The following is a 13,470-nucleotide window of genomic DNA, read 5'->3' as shown; positions in this document are numbered from 1 at the left end:
CCACCGTGATATCTTTCCAATATGCTAAATTTATTTTCCACAGAAAATTTTTCTTTTTACATTTCATCAAATTAAATGTTTAATTAAATTCTGTAACAATAACAAATGCTTCTGGAATAAACAGTTTAAAGAACTTGCACAACTGAGTCTTGCTAGCATACAATTCAAGTGGTGGGAACAGTAGTGGGTATGGCAGAGAATGTCCTGTTTCCTGTGGGTATTTCACATGTGGTGAGCAATGGTCAGCCTACTTACAGAAATAACAGAGAGTCAGCTGAACCACAAGCTCATATAGTGGAAGTCAGTTTAGCAGCTATGGCCTTTTTAATGTATTACAGAAGCTAAAAGAGCACTGGCAAAAAAATGACTATTTTCAGTTAAGACTGCTAACAGAGTCATTCTTTCCCAAGAAGAATGCTTAAAATGCCCTTCTGTTTCCACAGCATGCAGAAGAATTCTCCCTGAGATGTAGGTAAGAAAGGACACAGTCATAAGACAAAGACATTCAGGCTTGAGGTGAGGGTAAGTCATCACAGCAGTGAGCAGCCATTCCTGGTACCCGAAATCTTCCAACTAAATTGATTTAGAATATACCGAAGACAAGAGATCAAGGGTCCATGGAAATCAACTGTTACACAACTTACTTTAAGTAGGTATTACACAATTGTAATGACACCTGTGATACCAAAGAATGGAAAGAAGCAGCAACATATAAAAAGAACTGTACAACACAACCAAATGAGATTTATCTCAAGTATGTGAGCTTGGCTTAAAATCTGAAAGTCAATTAATGTAATATACCATATTAATAAAATAAAGAATAAAACTGTATTTGACAAAGTCCAACACTTAGTCATGATATAAGCTCTTAACAAGGTGCACCGGGGACAGGGAGTGGGGGGCGGTGGTGGTAGTGCTGAGTCGGTTGAGCCCCTGACTCTTGGTTTTGGTTCAGGTTCCTGGGATGGAACCCTGTGTCCCACCCTGCACTCAGTGGGGAGTCAGCTTGTGGATTCTCTCTCTCCCTCTGCCCCTCCCCTTGCTCACTCTCTCACTCAAAAATAAATAAATAAATAAATGTTTAAAAAAACCTTAACAAATGAAGAGAGAGCAGAAAGGATCTTCCTCCACCTAACTGACTAATAAAACTGTTATCAGACTTAGTGGTAGAAGAGAAATACTCCATCTAAGACTGGAAACAAGACAACATTCCCATTTAATGTTGAACTGGGTTCCAGCCATGACAATTACATTGATAGGGAAAAACTGTACTCTAAGATGGCTGACCAAACCAGCAAGGAAATTCCTGTCCTTGCCTCAAAGCCCTTCCGGGTTCTTCTTTCCTACTCCATTTCCCGTGCATGCCAAAAGTACCAAGTATGCGGAAGTAGAAGGGTATAAATTTCCCTCCCTGATTGTGCTCAGGCCTCAGACCTTTGGAGAACAACCTTCTCTGAGTCCACCAGTGTTAAATAAACCTCTGATCCTCCGAAGTCTCCGATCTGCCAAGATCCAATCCAGGTTCTGCAACACTTGGTTCCCTGACCAAGAAACCCAATGGCACTGGCCCATTGTTGCCACCGGTTTGGGGCAATGGTGGGGTAGTGACAGAAGAGGGAATGTGAGGGAGAAGGCACACCCTGCCTAATTTTCGGTCTCCTACCTGGTGGCCTCAGGACAGCTCACTCTGCTACTCCCACCTGGACTCAAAGGAGACTTAACAGGTAAGGACCTGGTCCCAACGTCAAATTCTGGTATGCCTGGTGGATTCAAAAGTTATTTGAGCCTGAGCTTGGAAAGTATGTCTTGGCCCAGGAGGGGGATGGGGCAGTCAGGCAAATAAAGGAAGTCATGCTGGACCTTGTGACCCCCAAGTTCACATTGTCGTGCCTGGCAGAAGGACTGCTGTATTGCTTTCATCCTGATGGCCCCAAAGATGGTCACAGTTCTTGTGCTGAAGGGGGCCACTGGGGAGGTGACAACAGAGTGCTCAGCCCCAACACCAACTATAAAATTAATTGATTGGCTCCCTACTTTCATTCTGATTGTGGGCTCATGGGGGCCAAGGAGGAGTGAGTCTGGTCCCCCTCAGTCAGAATCTACTTCTGCCAGGCCTATGAGGTCCCTTCCTTGTGTTTCTTCCTTGAAGAACTGGGCTTTGGAGTCTTTCCCCAGTTGGGACATTCATTTTTCCAGCGTCCTTTTTCTTTATGGTAGGTACACTGGTCTCTTGTCAAGGGAATTCTGGGCTTCCCCCCTTTCCGTGGTTAGGGTTTTCCTGCCTTTGCATCATCCTTTTCCCTCAGGGCAGCAACAAGGAGACTGACCTTTTTCTTCATCTTCCTTTTATCTTCCTTCTTGGCTGTGACCTCCCTATTCATGTATACCTTATTAGCAACCTCTTTTAGATGGGTGGTGGTCATCCCTGCAAACCCCTCCAGTTTAGGGAGTTTCTTCCTGATGTCTGGGGTGGCTTGAGCCATGAAGGAGGTATTTAGCATTTGTTGGCTCTTTTGTGCTTCAAACAGGGTCAAACGGAGTATACACCCGATAGGCTTCACACAGTCTTTCATAGTAGTCCATGGGGGATTCCTCTGGCTGTTGAGTGACTGTGAACACTTTGGTCATGTTCATGGGTTTCATCACTCCTGCTTGGATTCCCTGGAGGAGGGCCCCTTGGTATCAGTGGATGTGAGCCTGTCCTTCCTCTGTGGTAAAGTCCCATGTAGGATGCTCCTCAGGTGCTGCAATGCTAGCCCAGGCAATAGGATTGTTAACTCCCACTTGTGCATGTTCTTCTAGATACTGTCTTGCCCCTCTTATTCTTCTTTCCTCCGTGTTGAACAGGATGCGGATTAGTTGCTGGCAGACCTCCCAGGTTGGCTGATGGGTTTGGAAAAGGGACTCCATTAGGTCTACCATAACTTGTGGCTTTTCAGAGTAATATGGAGTGTTGTGTTTCCAGTTGAGGAGGTCAGCGGTGGAGAAAGGCTGATAATACATCATAGAGCAGCCGGGTTGGACCGTTCCATTTTCATTGAGCCTTTTGGGTTCTTGTGTTTTCCACACTGGTATCTGGAAGGTGCTTATGCCTGCAGTCTGACTGTGGGTCCCGGGGAAAGTGGATCTTTTGGGCCTGGGAACATCAGTGGATTCTCTGGACCCAAGGGCTTTGGAGAGACTGATGGTGGTGGAGTGTCTGAAACTGGAGGGCCAGGTGAGGATGGTCTTGGGGATTCATATGGGGGGGGGGGGAGGATCAGATCATCCTCAGGATCTCCAGCTAAGATCTTTGGAGGCTGGGACTTCTGTCAGTTACCTGTGAGCCCCTTAGATGAGGATACTAAGACTCTAGCCTATACCTGACTGTTGTGAATGAACTGCACCCTTGGGGGAAAGGTCTGGGCAATTTGAGCCAGGGATAGATGTATGGGAACTGCTCACGGTGTCCTGGATCCCCTGTGATGATTTGCTATACAAGACGGATAGTTGGGACGTCCAATGTCCCTTCTGATGGCCATCCAACCTCAAAAGTTGGCCACTCTAACTCACACAGGGTTCTCAACTTATTTTAACTCCATAATAGTTATCTTAACTCCATAATCTCCTGAGAAACCTTTTTTGAAATTCTTGATCATGATCTCCAGGGTTGTAGGTTTGCTCTGCCCTGATACCATGGTGGTGTTTCCCGTGTTCAGTGGCACAGAGACAGATAAAGGACAGGTGTCCCTCCCAAGGAGAGACCCATCAGATGCCTGCCTGTCTGCTCTCCTGTAGGAGACCAGGGTGCCTCTTAGCCTTAGCAAGTCCATGTAAACCCCAGACTGGAACACCAAAGGGGCTTGCCTTAGACCTTATGAGGTCACCACAGAAACAAGTTTGGGCTCAATCGGACTCCATAGGCTTCTGGGGACCTGAGGGTACCCACCCGTGGAGCCACAGAATCAGTCCACCTGACAAGGAGGTGAGGGACCTCCCCCACTGGAAGCCCCTACCTGTGGGACCTCTGAGAGGTCTCTTGGAAGTGATCAGTTTCCCCTTCCACCCTTAAGGTTAGGCCTGACCTGGTTCTGGGGCCCCAGGCCTTACCAGAATCTGACATTGGGATCAGGTCCTCACCTGCCAAATCTTCTTTGAGTCTGGGTGAGAACAGTGGAGCAGGGCCAGTCCAAGGTGACCCAATGGGAGACTGCTAAAGATTTGGCAGGGCACACCTTCCCTGTTACAATCCCTCATTCTGTCACCACCCTGCCATTGCCCCAAACCTGTGGCAACAATGGGCCAGCGCCATTGTGTTTCCCGGTCAGGAAAATGTTACTGAAGCTGGACTGGATCTTGGCAGAAGCACCAAGCGGCACTCAGTGACTTTGGAGAATCAGAGGTTCATGTAACACTGGCAGGCTCAGAGGAGACCATTCTCCAAGGGTCTGAGCCCCAAGCACAAGCAGTGAGGGGAATCTATACCCTTCTACTTCTGCATACTTGGTACTTTTGGCACTAGCGGGCAAGAGATTAAGGAAAGAAGATCCCAGGAGGGCTTTCAGACAGGGAGTGGAATTCCCTTGATTTGGTCAGCCATCTTAGAGTACAGTTTCTCTCATATCAGCTCAGTCACTTAAGTGTCTGCCTTCTGCTCAGGTCACGATCCCAAGTGTCCTTCAGGATGGGGACTTTAAGGAATATTCCCAAGCAGCTGCCAAAACTCCTTTGTTTTGGGGAAATTCCCTGTCTCCTCTGGCCCAATATGAATGGTAAACATGGTTTGTGCTTAACCGATTCACAGATTTGCCATTTAAGAATTCTAGTGTAACAGTTCACAATTGGTTACTCCTCAGTCTTCACTGGAGATTAAGGTTTCTAAAGAGTGCAAAATTCTGCTAACTATAACTAAGACTGATGGAAATAAGGGAACCAACTCTGTATGTAGAAAAATAGGAGATATGTAAGAAAGATAAGGAATGGGAATATGTTTTATGGACTATAAGAGAAGGTAATTTTGTCCTAAATGAGATGGTTCTTTAGAAAGAAATGGCTTGGGACAAAACCTGAATGCAAAGGAAAGTTGTAGAAGGTTTTTGACAGGAAATCTTTGGAAATGAATTTTAGGTGTGGTCAGGATGGACTAAGACTGAAATGAATTTTAAAAAGACACTGGCAGAGAAAGCTGGTTTTCTCTCTGTTCAAAAAGACAAAATATTCTCAATTATTTATCTCCTCTTGATAAGAAATTGCAAATAGTGGTTTTCCCTCTGCCTATTTAGAAAAACCAGTTTCTATGTCTTCAGTTTATCAGGTCTTTAACATCCCTAATGCTATGTAGGCATGTGCTTTAAAACTTTCTAAGGTTTTAACAAAGTTCCCCAAGATTTAAATCATGAACAAAGTCTTGTTGACTAATTAGGCTTGCTTATTTGGTATGTAATGTTCTGGTTCTGGCTGTTGAAGTGTTATGTATCGTAGAATAACTAAGTTTCCTTGTCAAGCATATCATAGTAAACTTTCCTATCAGATCATTAACCATGTCTATTCTCAGTCTGTCATTTAAAATTGTTCTAATTCTCTTGTAATGTGAGTTATATCTTCAAAGAGATTCATATAAAGGACTTTTAGGACAGATATAGGTGTTCAGTATATTAAAAATTCTAAAACTGAAATGAGTAAGAACTTCCAGAACTAAGAAGCTGCATTCAGACTGAACAAGAATCAGTAACATGGGACTAAATGAACTAAAAAGATGATTATAGTTTTGTGATCCTTGTTTGAAAAACATTGCTGGTTCCTTAATGTTCACTCTTCCTGATTAAGGAAATGTAAGATTTCTATGACCTACAGAAACACGATAAAATAATCATTTGTAAGAAAATTAAAGCATTCAACTTTTCTCTCTATTCCTACCCTCTGAAACTCAAAAGGTCTCAGTAAATATACCTTCTTCCATGGCAATCCTAGTCATTTGCATAAGTTCAGTAAGAATCTGTTCTCTTTGTAACAGGACACCATTGGAAACACTGGTTATTTTACCAAGGCTTTGACTGGAGTGTCATATTTGAAAAACACTTGCATAGACTCAGATATGACCAGACAGCTTTAAGGAGCTAAGATTGAATTTATGAAACCTGGAGCCATAAAGCCCCTTGGAACTGTTGGCCTGATACCTTGCTTATAGAGGTCCCAGGAACCTCACCAGGTGAGTAAACAATATCGTTTCCTGGAAGGTACAGGAACCTAAGGATATTTTGGGGACCTCATGAAGAGGAATCTGCCCAAATCTTAGAGGTATTGCAGGCATGTCTGATGGCAAGTACATGGCTTAGGATGTGGCTTGGCTTCTGGCTTGGAGAGGCTACTAAAAGTTCAACCTAGAGATTCCTTATAAAGTTCTAGAAAAGCAGATTCTAAAAGATCTATATGATCACTCACTGTTCTTGTTGATCTTATGTAAATAATTAGGACAGGTTTGTTAGAACTGGATTTGTTTCTCAAGTAAATTGGTCCTGATTTGACCATCTCAGGAAAGGAGGGTTATTTTACAGAGAAAAATTGTTTAAATAATACCCACCTTGGTGGATGTTAAATTCTAGATTTGATTGTCTTTAAATGTTTGTTGTTTACTTAAGCTAGACAACTTGAGGTAAACTTAAGAGAAATTACTACAATAACTCATATATAGACAATCTTCTTGCTTATTATTCTGTGGGGATAATAAGAACAGGACCCCATAGCACATGATTAAACAACTGGAATATGGGACTGATTCTCCAACAATTGTGTAAGTTATCACCTTGATCAGTCCTGTATGGCTGGGATAATGAAATCATTGCCTAAAATACAGAGCATACACCATTCCATAGCTTGTAGACTTGTGGACTTGTGGAGTTAATAGAAAAACTGAAGCTATAATATAACTGCTAGAAAAAAGGAGACTTTCTATAAAAGAAAAATCTAGGCTTATTGTGGTGATCATTTTGCAATATATACAACTATCAAATCATGTTGTATATCTGAAACTCATATGTTCTATGTCAATTATATCTCAATAAAAGAACAAAGAATAGCCTTTATGATATGAAGATTAGGTAAAAATTTCTTAGATATGACATAAAAATCTATTTAAAAATTCACAAACTCAGCTTTATCTAAATTTAAATCTTTTGCTATCCAAAAGACGTTCTTAAGAAACTGTTAAGCTATAGAAAATATCTAAAAATCATCTAACTCATAGGACTTGCACACAGAATATTCAAAGAACACTTACAACTCAATAATTACGAGACGAACAACCCGGTTAAAAAGGGACACCTTGTGAATGAATATTTCACACACAAAAAAGACATACCTAAAACTAAAAATATATTTTAAAAAATCAACATTATTAGTTTTTAGGGAAATGTAACTTAAAACCATAATGAGACACAATTTTACACAGACCAGCTATAATAAGAAAAGACAATTATGTGGTAGTAAGAATGTGGAGAAACTGTAATCTTCAGACTTTCCTGGTGAGTACATAAAATGGTATAGGCACTTTGGAAAACAATTTGACAGTCTCGTAAAAAGTTAAACACAGGGGCGCCTGGGTGACTCAGTATGTTAAGTGGCTGCCTTCGGCTCAGGTCATGATCCCAAGGTCCTGGGATCGAGCCCCGCATTGGGGTTCCTGCTCGGTGGGGAACCTGCTTCTCCCTTTCCCGCTCCCCTGCTTGTGTTCCCTCTCTCACTGTCTCTCTCTCTCTGTCAAATAAATATATTTAAAAAAAAAAAGTTAAACACAAATTTACCATTCAACCTAGCAGTTCTCAAGAGAAATGAACATACATGTCCATGTAAATAACATGTCCGTTCACAGCAGCCCTATTCATATTATCCCCAAATTGGAAACAACCATCAAATAATGAATAGCTTTTTTTAAAAGGCAGCATATGGTACAATGGAATAAAAAGAAACAACCTGCTGATGCTTGCTATGACACAGATGAACTTCAAAAACATTAAATGAAGTAAAAGAGTCCAGACACAAAGACTACTTATTGCATGATTCAATTTATACACATTGTTTAGGAAAATAGAACTCTAGAGAGAGACGGGAAGCACATAGTATTTATTTGGGCTTGAAATGGCAGTGAATATCCTAAAACTGCCTTGGGATGATGATTATGCAACTCTCTAAATTTCTGAAAAATTACTGAATTATACACCTAAAAGAATTTTATGGTGTAAATTATACCTCGGTGGCACTGTTTAAAAATAATATTTATTGAGCCCTTACTAAGTGCCAAGCACTGTGTTGATTACTTTGCACCAATTATCTTATTTAATCTTCCCCAAAACATTATCAACGTGTAATGTTCATACACTATCGATGTATAAATTAAACATTCATAGTACCTTGGAGAAGATTAAATAAATAAGATAATTTATTAACATCCCCATTTTATGGATAAATCAGATAGGACTTAAATTATTGGCCCGACAGTATATGGTAAGTAGGAGTGGAGGTAGGACCCAGTGGCCTGATTTCGGATTCCTATCTGTAAACCAGTGCACATAGGCTGTCTCTCAGTTAAACAGCCGGCCTGATTACTTAAATTAATGTAATGCAGAACATTTTTTTAAACTTTCCCATATTCATAATAATACAAGTTTTTTAACACCTTGTATATTTAACTATATGAAATGGCTGATAGCATGATCTCAAAAATAACGATTTCATATAGTTCAATCTAATCTAATTTTATTTCTTTTTTAAGTTTCTGAAATAATTACCTTGGTTAGGTACAAGTTATTTTATTTATTTATTTTTAAAGATTTTATTTATTTATTTGACAGAGAAAGAGCACAGGTGGAGGAGTGGCAGGCAGAGGGAGAGAGAGAGGGAGAAGCAGACTCCCTGATGAGCAAGGAGCCTGATGCAGGGCTCATCCTAGCACCCTGAGATCATGAACTGAGCCAAAAGCAGATGCCCACCAACTAAGCCACCCAGGCCCCCTGGTATGTGCTATTTTAAGATTCTAAAACTTTCCCATAAACAGATTTGTGCGTTATCTTCCTATTAGCACCAATTCCTTAGAGCCTTTAAGCTTTTAACACAACGACTGCAAATGATTCAGGCTATTAAAATCCATTAGCCCCAATACCACCATCCATATAATCTGTTATTTTTAATCTCTTGACTATTTTTTCTTTTCCAATTTCTTCATTAGTATTTCAGTAGTATTTCTGAAGACATCTGCTTTGCCTCTTTTCATTCCTTTCAACAAAGTGGTTGGGCAATTGCTAACTAGAAACCATAAAGTCTACAGTATTGAGAGTCTTCAGTTTTAATGACATATTATTTGATCACCATTGTTTCTTTGAAAACATTGGATGTTACCTTATATAAGTACAAAGCTATACATGAATTCTCTTAGTTCTGGATCTGTTTTTTGTGAACTTCTAGATGTACAGTAAGTAAACAAACCTTATATTTTGTTATGCTTCTCCACGGATACATAGAGAAGTACTGTGCTATGTTCTATTATTGATAAACAGTTCAAAATCCTTTCATAAATAACCAAAAGAGGGTCCATTTTTCTCTCAAATGCCTTCACATTTTTGGAACAAGCCTTTCAAGCTTCATTTCCCATTCCCATGAGACTTCCCCAAACACCTAAGTATATACAAAATTTTTAAAAAATCCACTTGAGAAGTAACATGAAATTTTTTTCTATTTGTTTACACCAAAATGACACAATGGTTAGAAAGATTCAGTATCTGTCCTATCAGGATGGGCACCCTCTTCGCAACACCCCTCCCTCCTAGCTCAAGATGGAGACTCCTTAATGAGATGACCTACGTTTGGTTTTCTCTCTTCAGGAACTCTCTCTCAATTCACCCCATTTTCCCTATAGAATAGCTTAGCTTCACCTTGAAGATGTGTTTCTAGTCTACCTTTTCTTCCCTGTCATCCTCTCAGGGTTGGAAGTTTACTCTAGACCTGTGTCTTCCAATGCTGTGGCCATGAGCCACGTGTGACAACTGAGTACTTGTTATGTGTTTGGTCAAGATTGATACATGCTTTCAGCATAAAATATTCACACAATCTGAATTATTAGCCTGAAAAAAGAATGTAAAATGTTTCATTCATAGTGTTTATGCTGGTAACTTGTTGAAATAGCAATACTGGGTGCCTAGGTGGCTCAATCAGTTAAGTTGTCTGCCTTCAGCTCAGGTCATGATCCCAGCATCCTGGGATTGAGTCCCATATAGGGCTGCCTGCTCAACAGGGAGTCTGCTTCTCCATCTCCCTCTACCCCTCCCCCTGCTCATGTCCTCTCTCTCCCTCTTGCTCTCTCTCTCTCAAATAAATAAATAAAATCTTTAAAAAAAAAAAAAGAAAAGAAAGAAAAGCCATTGGAAGGTATCTAATAGTCTCTCTTTCAAAAGACTGCAGTAGAACAAGCTAAGCCAAAATTCATTTTCTTATTAAATAGTTATTGAGGGTTAATGAATTACTTGTCACAGGCCAGTAAGATTTCAAAGAAAAGTAAGACATGATCCCTGCCTTCTTAAGATCTCAGAATATGGCATTCAAGCAGAAAATACAGTGGTATTGGCTGAGTGTAACAGGAGGAGGTATGTATAGTGCAAGGTAGCTTGGGGAAAGCTCTTATGAGGAGGACAGAGATAAGCTGAGTCCTCCAAGGACAAAAACATCACAACTGGGTAGAAATGAACTGCCATCTGGTTGGGGGACTGTAGTCATTTGGAACGGTGTGATCATGGTGTGTGAGGGGGAGAATGACAGAGAGAATTGGATTGGACTGGAGGTCTTTCATTCTTTGCAAAAAAAAAAAAAAAAGAATTTTTAAAAAAGGATTTTTACATGTATTCTGACAGTGATTTAATTTTAAGCAGATTAATATAAACATTCAGATCGATATTGAGGTTTCATATATGCCCTGAAAAACTTGACAGTGAGAAAATTTCATAGAATAAGTTTTCTCCTGGGGCGCCTGGGTGGCTCAGTGGGTTAAGCTGCTGCCTTCGGCTCAGGTCATGATCTCAGGGTCCTGGGATCGAGTCCCGTATCGGGCTCTCTGCTCAGCAGGGAGCCTGCTTCCCTCTCTCTCTCTCTCTCTCTCTCTCTGCCTGCCTCTCTGTCTACTTGTAATCTCTCTCTGTCAAATAAATAAATAAAATCTAAAAAAAAAAAAATTTTTTTTAAAAAGAATAAGTTTTCTCCTTAGACTTGGGGAAGAAATTTGTCAGAACTGAACCTCATAGGCAGGCATTCCTTTGACTTTGGTGTCTAAGTTTATGGACACACTGAGGGCTCCCATACTTAATCTTACACACAGATGTCAGTAACAACTGATTAGTTGATTATTGTCCTTCAGTTATTTATTAAGGATCATATCTTACTGGGCATCTTCTTTCTCAGTTGTCCACACTTGGGATACTTACACAACCTTGTGCCTTAATTGAAGGAAAGATACCAGGTCTATAGATAAGTCTGAATGGTTTCAAGGATTTTAGATTTTTAACCCAGTGTGTACAAAATGAAACCAAAGAATGTCTTGGTATTGTAATTGAGTTATTACTATTGTATTTTTATTTTTGTTGATATTATTGTAATGATTTGGTTTTCTCTCCATTTCACCAATCTTGTGCATTACATTTTATCATCAACCCTTCATTAGCTGATGGGTCTTAGGAGAAAAAAAAAAGGCCAGGCAGATGCTATCTGATTTTCCTCTTGTTTGTATCTTCACATAGTAGGTGCTCACTGAATATTTATTGAATAAGTAGATAAAACTCAATTCTGATCTTCTCAAACACATATTGAGAATTTTCAGGATGTTTGTTTGTGTGCTGGTAGTACAAACATGCATAAGAGGTAGTCCCTGCCCCACATTTTAAATTATTACCAGGCACAAATATTTATTGTAATACTAACCAGGTAAATGCAATAAGAGCACCAGGGGAACATGGTTTGGCCACAAAGCCCTGTGCATGAAAAGATCAGAAAAGATTCCTGACAAGGTGAAGCATTAGCCAAGTCTTAAAAAAAGGGTCAGAGTTAGAAAAGCAATAGGAAGATGGGGGCAGCATTGGGGGTGTACCTGACTGGTAGTCATCTCTCTCAACTTTCCAGGGACAAAGATTTAGTACAAATTCACTCGGGTGATGGTGCATATCTCACCTGCCAGCCCCTGGAGACCATTCCATTCACTGCTCAGTCATCCTCACCCACCTGGACACGTCCAGGGAGTTTTAAGTAATCATAAAGACACTGCTCACGTTGATGAGATTTGGTATGAAAGTTAGACTCTTACGAAACAAGCAAGGGCACTGGTCTGGAAAAGGCCTTTCTTCTGTGTGTCCTCTTTCTCCACATCTCCTATAGAAGACAGAATTCCTTTGGATCAAAAGAATCAAAGAATCCTGGAACATCCGAGAAAAGAGTTCCTTTTGTTTTTGTTCAAAGCAGTTCCGGTAAACCAGCCTCAGGCTGCAAATCTCCAGGTCATAAATAATTGCTGCGGTGTGCAGCGAAATGCTAGTGCCTGGGGCAGTCGCTAATGTCAGAGCAAGGGGAAGACCGAAGTCTGCAAAAGTATGATGATAAACTTGTCTAAGGATCCAAAAAGTTTGTTGTGGATACTTCACAGTGAGCAGAGGCTTTGCCCAGAGAAAAGGGCTAGGGCTGTGGGGTCAGATACAAGAGGGTTGAATCCTGCCTCTCCCACTAATAATTATGTGGCCTTGAGTACATCACTCAACCTCCTTCAGGGTCCACATCTACAAAATGGGAATAAAGAAACCTTTCCTGTAGGGCTGTTCTGAAAATTAGTGAAAGTATATTTTAATCTTCCAGCACAGTACCTAGCACAAAGTAAGTGCTTAATACTTGATAACTCTTAGTAACATTCCATCTCCATCCATCGCATGTAGCTTTGGAGGAAGGTAGTACCCCCAGAGTCTTCCCCAATTGCCTCAACAAACTCAGCTTCCCCATCCTACGCCAGAACCCCGCCCCCTTAGAATATCCTCTCACACTTCTGCATAACCCATCTTCATCCCTCAAATCCTGACACAGCATTCGCCTGGCTTGTTTGGTTAGACGTGATGTCAGTCTGTCCTTGAGAAAGTCTCTTCTCCCTGCCCAGACTGACCACATCATAGCTTGAGGTCTCACCATAAGATCTACTGAGACAACTGATGGAAATTCAGTTTATTAGAGCAAAACTTGTTTTTAAAAACCAATTAAGTTAAGCTAAATAGAAAAAGACAATTGCAATCAAAAGTTGGTTTTAAAATATTTTGTTTAGTTTCGTGTTTGCTTTCCATTTCACTGAATATAGAATTAATAGTCAAAGCCCCAGCAAGGAAAAAAATGCATTGAGAAGATTGGGCACACTCTAGATTATATATTAAAACAGAGCTCAAGTCCTTTTATGGAAAAGTAACTTCCATATTTACTTTGGTCCAT

Source organism: Mustela nivalis (assembly GCF_964662115.1).
Source record: "Mustela nivalis genome assembly, chromosome: 15".
Classification (NCBI taxonomy): domain Eukaryota; kingdom Metazoa; phylum Chordata; class Mammalia; order Carnivora; family Mustelidae; genus Mustela; species Mustela nivalis.
The sequence above is the reverse complement of the archived record's forward strand: the minus strand, read 5'-3'. Positions refer to the sequence as shown.